The 19597-nt window shown below is 27.9% G+C and overlaps 1 protein-coding gene across 3 annotated transcripts in view; it reads right to left on the bottom strand.

The window, feature by feature from the left end:
* Positions 1–19597, bottom strand: part of LOC129917023 (uncharacterized) — a 135025-nt gene that overhangs the window by 41955 nt on the left and 73473 nt on the right. The window lies entirely within an intron of this gene.

Below are 19597 nucleotides of genomic sequence, written 5' to 3'. Positions count from 1 at the left end.
ACAAAATAGCATTTCGAGAAGTTTTCCAAACCCCTAGCAAGATGTATCTCAAATTAAAAGTATTTACATGGTCTTTTCAGATCTATAAATCAAATGGTTTTCAAAGTTTCTTCAGACCTCAAAAGTTAGTATTTAAAATTTTTGATCAAGGGACCCCTTATTTTCTCAATCAAAACTTTATAGAGGTTTTAAAACTATTTATTATTATTTTTTGATGAAAAATACTAATTATACGATTTTTTCGTTTTCAAATTCTTGGGGTCTCAAATAAATAGCATTTTCAAAAGTTTCTCAGACCCCTATGAAGATGTATCTCAAATTCAAGGTATTTGCATATTCTTACAAGATCTTAAATCAAATGGTTTTCAAATTTTCTTCAGACATTTTCGTTTCTAATTTGACTGTAATAAAATATTCCATTTAGATTATACCAAACCATTTTAATCTTATAGAATTTTGTTTCCTCTGTTTTGAACACAAAAAAAAAAATAAATAAAATCAAACAATCCCCCGAATTTATTAAAATTCATTGAAATTGATAACAAAAAACGGTTGGTGTAAAATAAATCAAATTCTAAAAATACCTGAAATAGCTTAGCCACAAAAACCAACAATTTTAAACCGTTTACCCAAATAAATTCACTTAATCTCGCATTTATTATGTGACTTTATTGAAACATAATACAAATTTATTAGCTGTTTTTTTTACCGCTTACCGCTTATCGCCATAGACCACCTATTTTACATTTAATACAAACAAACTCACGTTGTTCGGTAAAATAGAATATTAAGTCATAAATTTAATAATTGCAATCCTTTAAATCCTCTTTAAAAACCCCGACTTTTTTTATATGACGTTATATTTTTGGTATCCTGATTTGAATGTTAAAAAGTCATCAATCTTATTTAAACTCAAGTCATGCGTGTAATTCTTTAGTGCGAAAAAAAATATTCAAAATAAAAAAAAAAAAAAATTATGACACTCGCGTGATTATGGTTTGAGTGATAATTCATTTTAATTTTGTAAGTAACAAAAAAAGGAACAAAAAATAACAAATAAACAGGAAGGTTTCACTCGTGTCAGGATATATACAAATCCTTTTTTTTTATTCCGACTAACTCATTAATTATTTAACTTTCATCACATTCAATTTATTGATTTTTTTTTTTCACTTTTTTTTTTGAGGTTATATACAAAAAAGTTTTTTTTTTTTGGTAAGTCGACAAAAAGGATAATTACAAGGTTGAACTGTTTTTTTACTCTTCTGTCAACAGAGAGTTTAAAATTTAATTCCAGGTGATGGTTGTTATATGGATTTATGGTTTTTATTTTATTTTATTTTTTATAACCACAACTCAATTATTACCTATCCTTATGAGCCTGTGATCCTTTAATTGGATTGTGAATAATAAAAAAAGTTATGAAACGGTTAATTGGGTTAATTAAATGACCAAGGGGATGTGGGTTATCAAAGTTTGCTTTTATTAAAGTGAACTTACGGAAATGTAATGAATTAAATCAGGATACAAATTTCTACGGTAGCTACGAAACAAAAATAGGAAATAACGGTCTTTACTAAGAGCTTATTTTTTGAAGCCTTAAAGCCACGCGTTCCGTAATCATATTCAATTTGGGGATATTCAGGGGCAAATAATTCAGCAAACAGACCTCCAAGAAACTTTTAGTTTTTAGATTGGAATAGAGCTTAAAGAGATCTTTCTTTTGATGTTTCCTTCAATGGATTTGGAGGAAATTTTTCAAAATGCATTTTTTTTAGGCAAGGGGTTAACCTTGATTTTTTTCGAAAATCCAAAAAAAAAAAATATATATTTGTAATTTTTTTAACTAAATGGATATATCTGTTCATTGTGAACTCATATGGGTAAACCAATAGTTGTTTCGAGACTTAAGTCGGAAGATATCGGCTTCGGAATGAAAGAAAATATAACTTCGGTTAGAAATATCTCAATAACCAGACCTCCAAAAAACTTTTGGTTTTCAGCTTTGAATAAGGCTTGAAAGGACCTTTCATTTGATGTCTCACTCGATGGATTTGGAGGAAATTTTTGAAAATGCATTTTTTTAGGCAAGGGGTGAACCTTGATTTTTTTCGAAAATCCAAAAAAAATAAATTTGTAATTTTTTTATCTAAACACAAAGGCCTGTTAACCATGAATTCATATCTATAAACCAAAACTTGTTTCCAGAATTTAATCAAAATATATCGGCTTCGTAATATAAGAAAAAAAAAGTTTGGTTGGAAATATCTCAGGAACCAGATCTCCAAGAAACTTTTGGTTTTGAGTTATGAATAGAGCTTAAGGAACCCTTTCTTTTGATGTCTCACGGGATTGTTTTGGAAAAAAGGCAGTTCATGACTTTTGCTGCTAGAGGACACCTTGTTTTCAATTTCTTGTAACGCCACATTAACTATAACCAGCAAAAAAGAAAGACGCTTTCAACGAAACCATTTTTATCAAATTGCAATAAGTAGTTAAGAAGCTATAATGGCACATATGAACATACAAAAGAAAAGAATAACAAAAAATAAAACTAAAAAAAAAATCTCCTCCCTTTATTCTTTTGAGTGAAACTTCCTGAGCTATGAAATTGAAATGTCTCACTATTTGTTACTTTTAATCCTTTCTTTTTCCTACTGTTATTTTTTTTTTTTTATTTCATACTAAATCCACTCACATTGCTTCCGTTGTTACATTGTTTTCCAAAAGCAGCTAAAAATAGAAAAGTAATTACTCTCTTGAAACCTAATCTCAAAATTACAGTCAATTCTTTAAAAAGCTCTATTCACATACCTTTTTGCTGCTGCTGCTGATCAAATTTAACCAAAACAAACAAACCGGAAATTGCTCTCTTTTTTTTTTGTTGTTCTTACTTTCTCTTCATCTCTTTTATTATTACGTCAAAAAAAAAACAATGTCTTCGGTTTTACGAGCATAAAAGGATATAGAAAAGTGCACTTTGTCCATTGTTTTGTGTTGTGTTGTCTGCCATTTTGGATCACTTCCAATTTAATATCGATAATGCTTTCCTCTCTCTCAAGGACTTTGTCGTTGTTTATATCTATCCTTTTTAACCATCCAATTTAGAAATCAGTATTTTTTGCCTGCCACAAACACAGTAGAGTAGTAGTTTTATTAATTCTTGTTAACAATTGAGGATTTGCATCCTTGTTTTTATCCTTTTTCTTCTCTGTAAACACTTTCGCACCAACATCTAATTTATATAAAACAATTTTAAGGACTAAACTTCACAATCACAACAAAAACAACAACTGAAGAAATATCTTAAAGCCACGATGATGATGATGGAGATAAAAGCAAAAAGGATAAAAGTGTGTTTTTTTTTACAAAACAAAAATGAAGAAAAGTAAGGTGTATCCGTATCCTTTTGTATAGTCATAAGCTCCATGATACCGTTTAATGGTAAAGCTAGCTCTACTCGAGAAAGACCTATTCTTCTTTATATATACCTTGCAATAAATATCTATAGGTATATATTTGTATAAAGGAAGAGAATTGTTAAAGCATTTTAACAGGATTACTTAGGAAATAGGTCCTTAGCTCCGCACGAAAGGAAAGGCATACAGATTTGTTGTACAAAATTCAACAGGAGAGTGTATAGCTCTCTACTCGATTACCCTACTCGACTAAATTATTATTCCCCCGGAAGTTTTTGTTTAGGTTTGAGGTATTGCTTCTTGTTAAAGTTTGTCAATTAACTGTAACAAACTTCATTTAAACACAGACACACACAAAGAGTTATAAATATCATTAATTAATGAATGAATTATAATTTCAACAATGTGTTAGCGCTAAAGAAATTAGTTTTTGAGTCTTTTTTTTTTTTGGTGTTGGAGGAAACGCCTAAATTGTGAACAGGGCCCTTTTTTTGGAAAAGTTTTTTTTTGAGGACTTTTCCTTATGGGCACATGAAACTTTTGCCAAAAAAAAACCTCCTTCGTGCTTCATTAATAAATAATAAACTCCGAACACCATAAACTGAGAATTTATTCAAACACAGGAGCTTTATTATTAAATAATTATGAAATGGTTCAAGTTGTGTGGTTGGGGGTTGGGAGGGTGTTAAAATCAACACAGAGTCGAAATTCACACGAGTCCTTTCGTTCCTTTTCGTTGCTGACAGCTTGGAAGGATGTTTTTTTTTTTTGTCTGTTTTGTTTTTGCTCATTTGTCTGGAGAGGAATATTTTCCTTAATTGACTTTGAATTTTGTTATTCAAAAGAAAATTATAGCAACATAAATTTTGAGTTGAGTTTTTAATGCCACACAGATACTTGAGAGAGATACGCAAATGGGTCTCATTATAAATACTTTTTTCTTTGTGAATTTTTAAATAATGAAAAAATTGAAGGTTATGACATGAGAACATACTTAAAAAATTGGCTGTGTAATTTTGTAATTTTTGCTTCAAGGATTTCCAGGTATTTTTTTTTTTTTTTTTTTTTTTTTGAAGTTTAGTTTGATATATTTCGTTGAAATGAATCCTTTTATGTTTGAAAAGAAAAGAGTTTTCAGCAGAAACTCTTGAGGCACTTTTTTAATTTAAAGTAACTTAATGACGGATTGAAGTGAAAATTCTGTTGAAATTTTGTGTTCATTAGAGAAGATGAAAAAATCAAACTTTTGTGGGATTTTCTTTTGAATGATAGAAAATTGACAAAACTTAAAAATTGATTCAGAAACTTCATAAGAGACTTACCTAGTTCATAATGAGCAATTTCATGGATAGAGGAAAGTTAATTTCCTTTAAAGATTTTTGTCTTTGTGAAGTAAGATGTAGGTACTCAATAGGTTCTGAAGTTGATATGGTCTTAATTTTTGTATATTGGATTAGATAATTAATTGGAATGGTTTTAGGAGTGAATTGAAATGCAAATAAGTTAGAAAATAGAAGATACGAGTTTTTCAAAATTTTCAAAATTTCAAATAACCCCAAATTGAATATATAAAAAAAAATTTAAAAAAAAAATTATTAACCCATTTTCAAAACAATATTTTTTCAAAAAAAAAAAAAAAATATGGAATATTTTTATAAAATATATTTTCGTCTAAATCAGTTAATTGATTTAGGAGAAATTCAGAAATCAATAAAACGGTTCTATGACAGATACCATTAATAACGGTCCAAAAAATATTTTTTTTCAAAAGTAAAATCTTATTTGCCATAGTACATAAATGCATTAATAAATCAAAATCGTTGAAACCGTGTTTGAGAATAAAACAACCATTTTTATTTTGGTTGTATGGCAAGTTCCGTTAATTTTGGTCCTAAAAAAGATTTCTTATTAACTTACTCAGTTTGAACTAAATCGCTTCAGACATAGGTACAGTTAAAATCAAGGGACAAAGTTTTTTTCCATTTTCGGTCATCGTAATGTTATGTCTGATTGTTAACTCGATTCTGATTTACTGTGATTTACGGAAAAATCAATCTTAAAAATCGTTTTTTTGTTTTTTTTTTTTTCAATTTTTCTTAATATTTTACAGATTAAAAGTATAGTTTTTCCACACAATCTTTAATAAAAGGTTTTAATCTAAATAATTGCATTCCACTTTTCAAAAATCAAAATTTTTTTTTCGGTAACTTTTTTGATTGAAAAACAGGCTATTTTTTCAAATTAAATTCGTCAAAAATCCAAAAATCCAACCATTTTTGTAAAAGGTAAAAATAAAAAATTCGTATTATTGCATTTTTTTTAAAATATTTTTAAGGTTATATAAAAAAATGGTTTGAGTAAAAGTTGTAGACATTTATATTATCTACAACTTTTGCATTTAACTTTTTTCGATAGGAGGTCTACTTTTGACAGAAATCGTAAAAAAACACGATTTTTTACCCATCCACCCCCTTTCCCTAAATTTGTTTGTGGGCAATTTATTTTTCCCCTTTCATATACCATTTATCCCCATATGCTGCTGATAATTTTTTTTATTTTCAAAAATTTTTGACACTGGTCTATTACCCTATATTGCTAGTACAAAAATTGTGAGGGGGGTAATAGGATAGAAAGATAGAGAAGTTGAAAACGGATTCGTATTTTTAGACTTTAGACTTCAAGGAACTATAAAATGCAAGGACAGACAGTAGGTAATAATAAAATTTTTCAGTAAAAAAAAAATATTACGCATACACCATAGTGACCGTTTATTTTGTAATTTTGGTTAGTTATTCTTTAAATTTTTCGAGTTTCGAAATTTTGAAAATTTAATCAGTGAAGTTATCCTCTTATATCAATATATAAGCCTTGTTTCTTTTGACACAAAATCCAACAAAAAAAAAAAACAGGAATTAGGAATTACTTCACTTTTTTTTCTTTTAGTAAAACCTAAACTGGGATAAATGCTTTGAAACAGTTTGAAACTATGGAACAAGCTTTAAATTCAGATTCGCTTTGGGGTTCCAAAAATTTACTTAACTTTGCTTAATTGTCAAGAAAACATGGCTTTTTAAAAAAAAAACATCAAAGTTCATATTTTCAAGGTAACATACATAATTTACTAACAAAATTTTGAATAATTTAAGTAAATATCACAACAAAAAGCCATTAATTCTTCCATTTCCCAGTCAACAGCAAAAACAAAAATTCAAAACTCACTAATCGTCATTTAGTAGCCTAAAGTAAAGTTGACACCCATATAGCACAAATAATGTAACCTGTAGCCTCAAGAAATTGCTCTTGAAAACTTCTTAAGTGTGGCATTTTTCTCCTTCATACACTTATACTCTTTTCACTTAAAAAAGAAAGAAAAAAAAAAGAAACTCACGTGTTTTTTTTTTTTGTTCTTGTTGTTGTGTTCTTCTTTAAAAACGTCTTCAAACCATGGCCATGTCATTTAAATATCACTCACTCAATTTTATCCTCATCCTTTTTTTGTCACAAAAGACTCGAGAGAAGAAATCAAAAAAATAGAATGAAAGAAAAGAAAAACTAAGCCAAAAGGATGTGCATGTACTTTATAACGATTTGTAAAAAATATTTTCTTCATTCTTTTTTATTTTTTGGTATAAAAATTTTGTTGTGTGTTTAAAGAGGATAAAAGAATATGTGAAACGTGAGCAATAACAAAAAAAAAAAGACAAAAAAAAATATATAATAACAAGTTGTCAGCTTATATGAGCAAGCCACATACTGACTCACATCCTATATAGACCAAATTCAGGCTATAAGGATACTCATTTATCACTGCGGGTATAAGACCATAGGGTGGTTGATGGGTATAAGGATGTAAGGATATTGTGTTGTTGTTTATCTTAACACGTTTATATGATGCATCAGCTACGATTTTTTCTTCAGGATGGAATACAAAATTTTTGTTTCGTCGGTTCTTTGTTTTCAAAATAAATTTACTCGGGCATCCGTTTGGATTCTCACGTCGTTTTTTTTCTTGTCATCTCCCGTCTCTTCGTCGTTTCGTCCTTCAGAATAAGAATATCAATGCCTGTGGCTGGGAAAATTTAAAGTGGGTGGTATTTCACATGTCATTTGACAAGAAACCTGCAGAAAAATATACCTTTTAATTCGGTACACCCTGTGCTAACAAAAATTTTTACAAAAAATATGACGTCAGAAAAATGAAAGAAAAGATTATACACATTTTATTAGGTGCTGAATAAGAAACTATACACATATACATAATTCCTATTCACAAACACAAGGATAATGAAATTCATATATATTCTTCTAAGGAAGCTACTTTCTTCAAATTCAGAGATTCCTCAACGTTAACGTAGTTACAATGTAGTCTTGTCATGTAGTTTCGTTTTATTTCAAGGCGAAGGATATTTATTAAGAGTTAGAAGCTTGTGTGTGTGTGTTGGTTTGTCAGTAAGGTTTAACTGCATGTTTCTTGGCAATAATATGGAAGAAAACTTGATCCTTGGTAGCATCAATGGGATAATGATTTTGTAAAAAAAAAAAAAAAAAAAAAAACAACGACAACATGAATATAATTTTACATGTAAAGTAAGTTTAGCTAAAATTACTATGCACAATGCAACACACTTGATGCCATTAGGATCCTTTTAAAGTTTGACTTTTAAGCACGAAATTGGTGGCCACTATCCTCGAACATAAACAAGCTCAAAGAGAGAATCTCAATTAAGTCAGGGAGTCACGTATAATGTTTAAGGAGATAGTTGGAAAGGAGTGGGTGGTACTTTTTGACTATTATATAAAATTTACATCAATGTAGGTGGTATGAAAGATAAAGCTTTTTTGATACTTGAAAATGGTAATGAAGTAATTTTTGTTCACAAAAACTGAATTTAGCAGATGTATTGCCTTCATTCTAAAATCACTTATGTCTTCTAATGACCGAAGACATTTGATGGTTATTTATTTAACGATTTGTTTTTCACAAATTGGCGCCCAGGCGGGGACTTTTTTTCCAGATCAACTATGTCTGGGTTGACCGATCGATCTGAAGCTTATAACAATACTGAATAACATTCACAGTTCTATCCGAAAAACTATCCAAACATTCTAGAAGGCTAAAAATCACCCAAACAAAGGGTACCTACTTCAAGCTTTTTTCAGGGTTTTAAACTTTTCGAGGATGTGATTAAAGAACCAAAATCGTTTTGGACGGAGTTTTTTCTGTCGTTTCTGTATTTTCTGATTTTTGAATTTTGTAAGTTTGATATTTTTTTAAATTCTGTTTTCTTTTTCAATTTTGTATTTACGAAATTTCAGTTTACCTGGTCTAACCTATTGGTTTTTGGAATTTTATTGTTTTTTTAGGGGTGTCGTATTTTTTATTGATTTTTTTTTTCAGAATTTTAGATTTTTGGAATTTTAAGCTTTGCAAAACTTTGGTTTTTCGAAATTATAGATTTTTGATATATTTAATGAATAAATGCATTTTGGAAATTGTATTTTGTTTTTTTTTTCTTGCTTCAGAATTCTTTGGTTTTTAGAATTTTAAATTTTGCTATAATTTAGGGATCTCTTCACGGAATTAATAATTTTGCAAAATTTAAGAATTTTCGACTTTGGTAAAAACGATGTTCAGAAGATAAATTCTGTGTTTCCAAATCATCTGATTTCAATTTTCACAAGCTGTTTTCTGTATTTTAGGAATTCGGATTTTTAGTTTAAGAGCTCGAAATTTGACACTTTCTAAAAAAAATCACAAAAAGACGTTATATTAATTTTATGATTTTTGCTAGCAGCCAAAAATACTCTTAATGTATTACCTTAATTATTATATTAAATAAATTAAGTTTCAAAAACATAGAGTGGTTAGCAACATTTTTTACTACCCTTAATTGAAAGCTATATCTACGCAACATATTAGTCCAATTAAAAAATATGATATATAAAATTTAATCAATTTATTTCTGCGACAGCAAAATTATTTACCTATTTTGTATGCCAAAACTGAAATGAAAAAAATCGTTTGATGAACCAACAACAACAAAAAAAACACACACACACACACTAACTTTTCTCGTATCATTTATAAACGTTAACCAAAATGTAATATTCTTCCATTTTCTCTACAGAAAATATGTTGTTTTTTTTTTTTGTTTTTGTGGAAAATGTTATCCTGTTTGATGACTCTGTACTGCATGGTTGTGTTTATTTTAAAGAGTTGGTACAAGAATGTATAAAACAAAATGATACTTTTGTATGTTGACATATTTTTACCCTTAAAGCATCGTTACTTCAAATTGTGTATGTTTTTTTTTTTTTGTTTCTTTTTTTTTTGTGGATGTAAAAGCACTTGAAAAATAAAATTAATAATGTATAAACATTTTGTGTTAGGTATTTTTTTTTTGTGTTTTTGTTATTTTGTTTAACAAAAACATGAAAGTCGATATATTTTTAGATGAACACTAAAAGGTTATGAAAAATGATTTTTCAAAATTAAATTGCTATCGTGTATACATATATGGAATGGATGTTTGGTTTTTAATGGAATACCTACTTGAATTTTATTTATAATAAAAATGAGGAAGAGCGTAGCGTAGGTTGGTTTTGAGGAAGGAAAAAATATTAAGTGCCAAAATAATATAAACAAGAGTTTTTCATCAATGAAAAATCAAAAATTATAATGTTGGCGTAGTATTTACTTCTTAAAGATTAATGATACCTTCTCTTATTTTTGATATTTTTAGAATACATTAATATTCTTAAAATTAATTACTTTTAAGATAAATTATGGCAGTAAAAGAAAAAGTTGAATAGAATGATGAAAATACTGTCTGACTGTCCCTGGGTGAACCTGAACACCCAGACAATATTTTTAATATTATTTTCAAGTTTATTTTTCATATAAGGTACCTACTGTCATAAAAATTAATTTATTTTAAGAATATTCCACATTTCCACAGTTTTTATAACATATCTTTCAGCCTTTATTTGAACTTTCAACTTACGAATTCCTGTTAGTGATGGGAACTATCGAATAAAAACTATCAAACTATCGATAGTTGTAAAATATTCATTTATTCGATAGTTTTAAATCATTCATTCATTCATTTATTTAGTTACTATTTTCATTCGAATAGTTTTTTCATTCGATAGTTTAGTTACTATTTTTATTCGAATAGTTTTTTGATACTATAGTTTTGTCATTAAAATAGTTTTTTTATTTGATAGTGTTTTACGATAGTTTTTTCATTCAAATAGTTTTCTTAAACGATAGATTTTTTCATTTGAATAGTTTTTTTATACAATAGTTTTTATTCGATAGTTTATTTGATAGTTTGTTCGATAGTTTTCATTCGATAGTTTTTATTCGAATGAAAAAATGAATGAATGAATGAACTATTCGATAGTTCGAATCATTTTTTTTATACGATCGTTTTTATTCGATAGTTTATTCGATAGTTTGTTCGATAGTTTTCATTCGATAGTTTTTATTCGAATGAAAAAATGAATGAATGAATGAACTATTCGATAGTTCAAATCATTTTTTTTTTATACGATAGTTTTTATTCGATAGTTTATTCGATAGTTTGTTCGATAGTTTTCATTGGATAGTTTTATTCGATAGTTTTTATTCGAATGAATAAATGAATGAATGAATGAACTATTCGATAGTTCAAATCATTCAGTTACTAACTATTGATAGTTCAAATCATTCGATAGTTCCCATCATTAATTCCTTTACTTCAAGACTTTTTGGAGCTAAAGAGTATCCTTGACACATACTTCGCCTTAATTGTGTAGTTTTTTTTTTTGCAGTCTCTGTCCCGGTAGTCTCTGTGGCACAATATGCACTTTAACGCCAGAGGTCTGAGTTAGATTTCCAGATTTTTTTTCAGGGGTACTCCTCTTGTAAGGAATTGACAAAGTCTCCAAGATTATCATTGTCATGAAAAAAAGCATATCCACTCAGCCGTTTTTGTTCACCAATAAATTTAAGGTTTTTTCCATTTTTGAAATTTAACTGTACGCATACAAAAATTGTTGAGAGTTGTTTGTCATTGAGCCATGCTATTTTATAGGGTGTCGCATGTACTAAATGTAATGCGATGATTTTGTTTAAATAAACCGGGTGCTTCGAAGGTTTGAAAAATATGTAAGCTTTTGACTTAACCGAGACCTAAGATCCTTAGATCTCAAATGTGATTTTAGTTCGAGTTCAAAGATTGCCAAAAAATGCCCAAGTTTTAAATATATTTTTTTTTAAACTGAGGCTTAAAACAATAGTTTTAAATTGATTTTACAACATAACCAAGAAATAGGCCGTTAGCATAGTTTTTTTTACTTTAATCACTTTGTTTTAAACAGTACTTTTCATTGTTTTTTGTTAAAATTAAAAAAAAAAATCCGATAAAATCTACGTGAAAATGTTAAAAAAGCTTAAAAAATGCGAAAAATCGTTGAATTGTGCTAATCAATTTCAAATCAAATTTTACAAGGGAAAACGGTATTTGATCAATTTTTTTTATAAGTAGATAATTTATTTTGACTTTGAAACGCTTTATAAATTTTTGGAGTTGAGGTCACTTGAACTTATAAATTGAATTATATTAAATCGCTCCACTTAATATAAAAATAATTTTAATAATTTTTATTATTTTAGTTATTTTTTCTTCGTTATTTTCAGATTATCGATTTTTTAGGATATTATCTAGTTTTCGGGATCATTGGTCTTGAATCCCAATCTCAAAGCACTTAAACGTTTCATTCGGTAAAAAGCTGAAAGTTTTACTAAAACCTTTCTTGGAACAATAACAAAAAATCGAAAATCTGAAATACTTAGTATTTTGAAAATCTTAAAATCTTACGATTCTAATCTGAAATTTTTGATTTTTTGACTTTCAGGTTCTTGCATTATCGCAATTTTTGTCCGCTAAGCTAAGCTAAGCTAAGCTAAGCACTTTCAATGAAAATTTTTTTTTTTTTAAATCATTATTAACGGTACCTACATGCCATAGAACCGTTTTTTTTTTTCAAATCCGATTATCTCCGAAACTGCTTATTCGATTTCAACGAAACTTTTTGTGAAGAAGCATTTATACAATTTAAATATAAACCAAAAATAAAATTTACAAAAAAAAAATAATTTTTGGATTTTTAAAAAAATTTTGAAATTTTTTTTTTGAAAAATCAAATTTTCGAAATCGGGACATTGAATTTTTTTGAAAGTTTGTTTTTACTTGTTGATTAGTGATTTCTACAAAATGGCATACTAATTTTTTTTTTCAAAAAATTATTTATAAAAAATTAGTTTTTTAAAAAACGGCTCTAACGATTTTGAAATTTTTTTTTTCTAAAAATGCATGTTAATATATCAATTAAAACTGCATACTTGTTTGGGAGGGCAATTTTATTTCAGATTTTATTTTATTTCTTTTTTTAACGAATTTTATTTTATTTTTACAAATTTCTATGTAAAAAGTCTTAAAAATTTAAGCAACTTTAACTCTATGAGCAAATTCGTTCGATCCAGTCGTGCATTTTATTTTTAGGGGATTTCAATTTATCTAAACAGTAGTCAAATTTCTCTGAATTTTTGGCTTTCACAATTTTGGATCTTTGTTATTTTACTTTTTGAACTCAAGGAGTTTAAAATTTTCCCATTGAAGTATCTAGAAATCTCAAATAATACAGTAAAATAAGGAGAAAAAAGGGGTAAATCTCGGAATGAATGTTAGTAGAAATTTTTTTTGCTCAATATCTTCCTTTTACCATTCTATAACATATCTCAAAAGTCTAGAAAAATCTCATGTCCGCTTGTCGCGATTTCAAGGTCAAATCGCGAAATGGAGATTTTCAAAATTAGCAAAAATAGGCTATGGTATTATATACACATATGATACATGATTTCAAGGTATTTTTTAATGCTGATTCCAAAAAATCTAAAATCAAGACAATCTGACGTCTCTGGAAAAAGTTATACCTGTTTTTCATCTGTCAACTCATATTATTATAACAGTTGCAAACTTACTGCCGAAAAACCCTTAAAAGTTATGGTAAATGAACCAAATTTTGCATGAAGATTTTAGAATCCATCATTATTAAAAATCAAAACAATCCACTACAAAAAATATATATACCTACGAAATAATGGTATTTTTTGATGGAGGGGCAAATTTAAGGATATGCACTAAAGAAGATTCTTGTTCATCTTAGGAATAAGTGCTAATAGGCTAATTTTTTCATTTTAATCTTTGTTTGGATATTCTTTAACTACCCTCAAAAATCTAAAAAAATCTCATGTCCGCAAGTCCTAATTTTCTTGGTTTGAAGATAAGGTGCAGATTTGAAAAAAATTGAAAAACTACTCTTCAGATATTTGTGTCAGATCAACATGAATAAGGTACATTACTTTTCAGGGATGGTCATATTGATTTGTTTGTGGGTTTTCTTGGAATCAGCGTTAAAAAATACCTTGAAATGATATGGGTTATGTTGGTATACATATAAGAATCTAAAATGTTCTTATTATTTTTTTTAAATCTGCACCTAACTTAGTTTAACCTGGAAAATAAGAACTTGCGGTCATGAGATTTTTTTAGATTTTTGACATAAGTTATAGAATATCCAAACAAAAATAGAAACAAAAAAATTAGCCTAATAGCACTAATTCCAAGATTGTACCAGGATGTTTTTTAGTGCACATCCCAAAATTTCCCCTTTTCTCAAAAAATACCATTTTGTCATAGATATAAATGTTTTTTTGCATTGCATTGTTTTGATTCTTAATGATAATGGATATGAAAACCCTCATGCAAAATATGATTCCGCTACCATTACTTTAAAGGGTTTTTCGGTAGTAAGTTTGCAACTGTTATAATAATATGGGTTGAAAGATGAAAAACAGGTATAACTTTTTCCAGAGACGTCAGATTGTCTTGATTTTAGATTTTTTGGAATCAGCATTAAAAAATACCTTGAAAACATGTATCATATGTGTATATAATACCATAGCCTATTTTTGCTAATTTTGAAAATCTCCATTTCGCGATTTGACCTTGAAATCGCGACAAGCGGACATGAGATTATTCTAGACTTTTGAGTTATGTTATAGAATGGCAAAAGGAAGATATTGAGCAAAAAAAATGTCTACTAACATTCATTCCGAGGTTAAATCCTTATTTGACTGGATTAAAAACTGAAATACCCTTTTATAAATATTGAAATTTTGTCTTAATTTTTCGCGATTTCAAATACGATCATGGATTTTCGGGATTTGGGCTGTTCAACTTCAAGCTCAAGACATTTTTATGTAAAGAAAAACACATTTCGTGATCCTGATTTCGAGTTTCGGTTTATTTTTTTTTTTCACGAAGCCATTTCCCATGAAGCCATGAAGCCAAATTGTGATTACTATTAACAAAAAAAAATCTTCATCTTTTTCTTTCTACAAAAATCTACGAGTACCTATTTGAAGCCATTTAAAATAATACTCTCCCATTTCCTTAAAATTATTTACAAAAAAAAAAATCTGAGAAATTCCATGTAACTAGACTAAAGTATCCGTTAAATAACTTCGCCGCACATTCCAATCGGAATCCCAAGGTCATATTGGGGCAATCGAAATGGCAAATTGAATAGTGTGATGTGGCGGGGCTTCAGGTTCATGAATTTTCTCTGATTTTCCAATATAATACCTATGCCTTGGCTACGTTCGTCGGCGGCGCCACATTTAATGGGATTATATCTACTACATTGTATAAACAGAAACCCATCGATAAATGTAAACAACTCACAGTTGTTGTAGTTTCAAAAAAAAAACACCCTATATCTATAGTTATAGATTAAGTACATATAAAATTCCATAGACAGAAAATCACTATCACAGAAATAAGCATTTTCTGCTGATGATGCTCAACATTGAACAAACCAAACAAAAACTACACAATTTTATATATGCGAGAGTGCTGGTTTTTGTGTATTTTGGGTCATCATTGTTGAAGCTATATAAAGTTCCTCTGGTAGTTTGGCTACTACATACCTATCTCATGTGGTATGGTGCGGATATTCAGGGCCGCATAAATTACTTTATGGTATAGCCTCTGTTTTTACGCACGAATGCCTCTTTCCCTACAACAAGTAAAGGTACTTTAAATGAACGAGATAATTAGTTAAAACAACCTGAAATTTACTATAACACACCTACTACCCCCAAATACATATTATATTGTATAGACTTTGAAGGGGTCGCTCGGTTTTAAGGGTTTTTTTTTTTGGATTCGATTGAAAGGAGATAAATACACGATGATGGTTCATTGAAACGACTCTGATAAATCCAAGGCAGGCAGATTATTCTGTTTTAAAGCTCCTTTTTGAGGGTTTAAGTGAATCGTGTTTAGAGTATATATTTGTAGATATTCTCTAACAAGCTAATTGGATGTGTAGGGTTTTGGGTTGTTGTTGGTTTTTTTTAACCACCTTAGGCCTTGCAAAGAGAATTTATTTTGTTTAAATGACATTTTGTTTGTATATTTCTTTACAAATGGTGGCCGACAGGAAATTGAAAAAAAAGACATTGATTTGGGATTTATGTAGTTAATTGGTTTGACGATTTTGCGAGAATAAATTATTTTATGAAAAAAAACAATTTTTAAAAGGGATTTCAAAAAAGAAAACTTATTTATATTTAATAAACAATAATAAAGTAAAAAAAATATAAGATAAAACATTGAAAGCTAGAGAGAACATTAAATTAAAAAAATCATGGCAACACAAATTATTATTGTCGAAAGATTAATAGTCAGAAATCTGTATCTTTAAAAAAAAAAGGTGTACCTCCTTTTCTTGAAGTATTACCGTTATAAAATGCAAAATAAAGTTTTTTTTATAACGGTTATATTGCAAGAATGGAAGCTAAAAGAATTTTTCTGATTGCGGATTTGAGTTTAGCAACCCAAAAACCTTTAGGAAAGTATATTTTGGTTCTTGTGGCAAAAATCTTATGACCAGGGACTTAAACTTTAGATTAAATTTAGTTTCTCTTTGGCTTACTTACTAAAACTTAAGATATCTCGAGCAGTTAAAGAGATATCGAGAAAATTTAAACAGTTTTTGAAAGAAGAAAACCTGTTCTTATAACCACCGTTACAAATTCGTTTATAATGAATTACCCCACATAAAAACAGAAGCTCGAAAACAGCCAAAATGACGTTTTTTAGCATTTTATAACGGTAATATCTCAAAAACGGAGGCCAATCAGATTCGAGTTCAGCACATCAAAAACCTCTAGAAAAGTATATCTTGGTTCTTGTGGCAAAAAAAAAGTTCAATTTTGTTGACCAGTGTAATTTCGTCAAAAAATCGGAAAAAATGAGAAAAAATTACTTTTTATATTTTAAAGTTGAATAACTTCGAAACGCGAGGGTAAATCAAAAAAATTAATAAGAACTTTTTTGTAGAGCGGACATTTTTATAAGGAAAATGATTTTGTCAAGCCTTTTGGATGAACCATTAAAAAGATGAAAAATTCTAAACACAAATACACAATCTTTCCCATACAAATCGTATGGGAAATAGAAATTTGCGATGCGGCGGTACTTAATGTTAACATTAAGGGCTGAAACTTTTATAGTATTTTTTTTTTCGTCATTTCCAACAATGCTTTGAACAAAAAAAAATTTTTTTTTTGAATCAGTCTAATATACATACGTAGACAAAATTTTTTGATTCTTTTTCATATTTTTAAATTACAAAATAACGGCTTAAATGACTATTTTTCTAATTTACCAAAAAAGGTTGGGTTCTCAAAATTAAAGCGGTTTTAGCCAAAACATCACATCGGTTTGGGTTTAAAATATTCTTTAAAATTAATACAATATTGGAAAAAAAAACTAATGAATGTTTTTAATTTACAATTTATACCCCAAACAATTAATTGATTCACAAAACAATGCTATATTTAATTAATTTCATATTAAATTATATAAAAGTATGTATGTGCGTTTCAAAAATGATACAATATGCATTTAAGGGTTAAATAATATTTTTATTTTATACGTTTGAAAAAAAAATTGTCAAAACTGTTCGGGACATTATTTAACCAGTTTTTTTATGTAATATGTATGTAACTTCTAAAATACTAATTAAAATTTCGACAAATACGATATCGTTTGAATTGCCTTGCCTTCTGGCTGGTTTTGGGCTATATAAGTAAAGTCTACTTTGATGCTTTTTATATGGGAAAAAAATAATGAAGTGATAATTTCATTTTTTATGTACAAATACTTCATCAAACTATAACCCTAAACTAATTTAAATTAAGAAAAAAAAAAAAAAAAACGATAGACAACTTGTCAAAAAAAAGCTTATGCAAAATTTTAGAAAATAAAAAATCTCCAGGCTCTGGTTTAATAAATTTGTTTATACAACCTTAAAAATAGTAGGAAAAATTCAAATAATATGTAAACGTTTTTTTGTTTTTTTATTTATTTTTATCTTTTACAAAAGTATTTGAATTTTAACAAAACTTTGTTCAAACTTATGTTTTGATGTTGCTTTTACCTATTTTTATTATTTTTTCAGAAAATTTATAAATTGTGGATATTTGACGATTTTATATTGAAAAAATTGCTCATTTTCAATCAAAAAAGTTACCGAAATTTTTTTTGATTGTTGAAAAGTTTGTGAATCCATGTTTTTTATTTATATTAATTAGGCTATTGATTATGTCGAAAAAAACATGGCAATAAGGAACTAAGACGTTCACGGGTTTTTATTGCAGGAATCGTTGAATGGGTTATAAGAGAAGATAAAACCGCATAGTGCTATTAAATGAGAAGATAGGGTTGCAAAAGCTCCCTTTTTGGTTTTTTCAATATACCTCGTAAACCAAGCAAAATTTTGATATATTGCAAATAAAAATTTTTGTAGAGAATTAAATTTCCTATTGGAATAATGTTTTTTAAAAATTGAAAAAAAATTTTCCATACCAAAATAGTCGAAACAATCATACAAAAATATCAAAAAAATCAATTTTTTGAGTTTTTTTGCTTTTTTAGCTGTACATTTTTTGTGGGTTGAGATAGACATAAACATTGCTCCAAGGAAAAAAAGAAGATTAAATTTCCTTCAAAATTCTGTACTCACTAAATTTTTTCATTGAAAACTAACCGAAGTATGGCCATTTTCATCTAAAAAATCAGACCATTTTTTTTTTTTCTTTTTAAATCTTTGTCGATTTATCAACTGACTGAGTTATGCAATGTAAATTGTGTAGCTTTTTAATTAAACGCAATTCTGATTTTAGATTCGAATGTAGAAGGTAAACTTAAAGTTGAAAAGTTTAATTTGGTTTTTATACCAAAATCTGGATGTTACTGTCATTTATGGAAAAATCGTGTTTTTTTTTCTACATGGTCTTAATTAAAAGGTTTATCCAAATCCAATCAAATAATTGTTTGGTAATTTTTTTGATTGAAAAATAGACAATTTTTTCAAATTTAATTCATCAGAAATCTAAAAGTTAATATTTTTCTTAAAAAAAAAACATTAAAAATAGTTAAGAAGCATAAAAAGGTAAGTTTTTTTTTTAATTCAACTAACTTTGTAAAAGATAAAAATAAAAACCAAGATCATTTTTTTGCATGTTTAGCATTTTTCTCACTTATTTTTGAGGTTATATACAAAAAATGATTTAAGAAGAAGTTGTAGATTTTTTATTAGATAGAAAGTCTAATTTTCACAGAAATTGTAAAAAAAAAAAACACATACAAAGGCTGAATTTAAAGTCTGCAGACAAAAACGCTTGATCGGAAGATGCTAAAGTTCTAGTGCCAAGTGCCAGGCTTCAAAATCGGAACTTAGACAAATTTTGTTCATAACTTAAAAAGATGAAACGGCACCAGTACTTCATGAAAATATAGTGATAGAAGGGGTTAGAGTTTTTCCAATACGTGTGAAACCCTACAATTTTTTTTTTATTCAATTCTTATACCTTACCTAAACTTTTTAGTCGCAGTCAGAATTAAATCTAAAAAAAAGTGAACGATAAAAAATCAATAAGCCTCCTCGCACTCACAATGAACTAAATACATACAATTTGCTTTGAATTATAGACCGAAATCTAAAAAAAAAAAAAACGAAATAAAAACTGTATCTATGAGATACGAATGTCAATTGAAATC

Source organism: Episyrphus balteatus, chromosome 3 (assembly GCF_945859705.1).
Source record: "Episyrphus balteatus chromosome 3, idEpiBalt1.1, whole genome shotgun sequence".
Taxonomy (NCBI): Eukaryota; Metazoa; Arthropoda; class Insecta; order Diptera; family Syrphidae; genus Episyrphus; species Episyrphus balteatus.
This window is presented reverse-complemented; position numbering and strand designations above follow the sequence as displayed.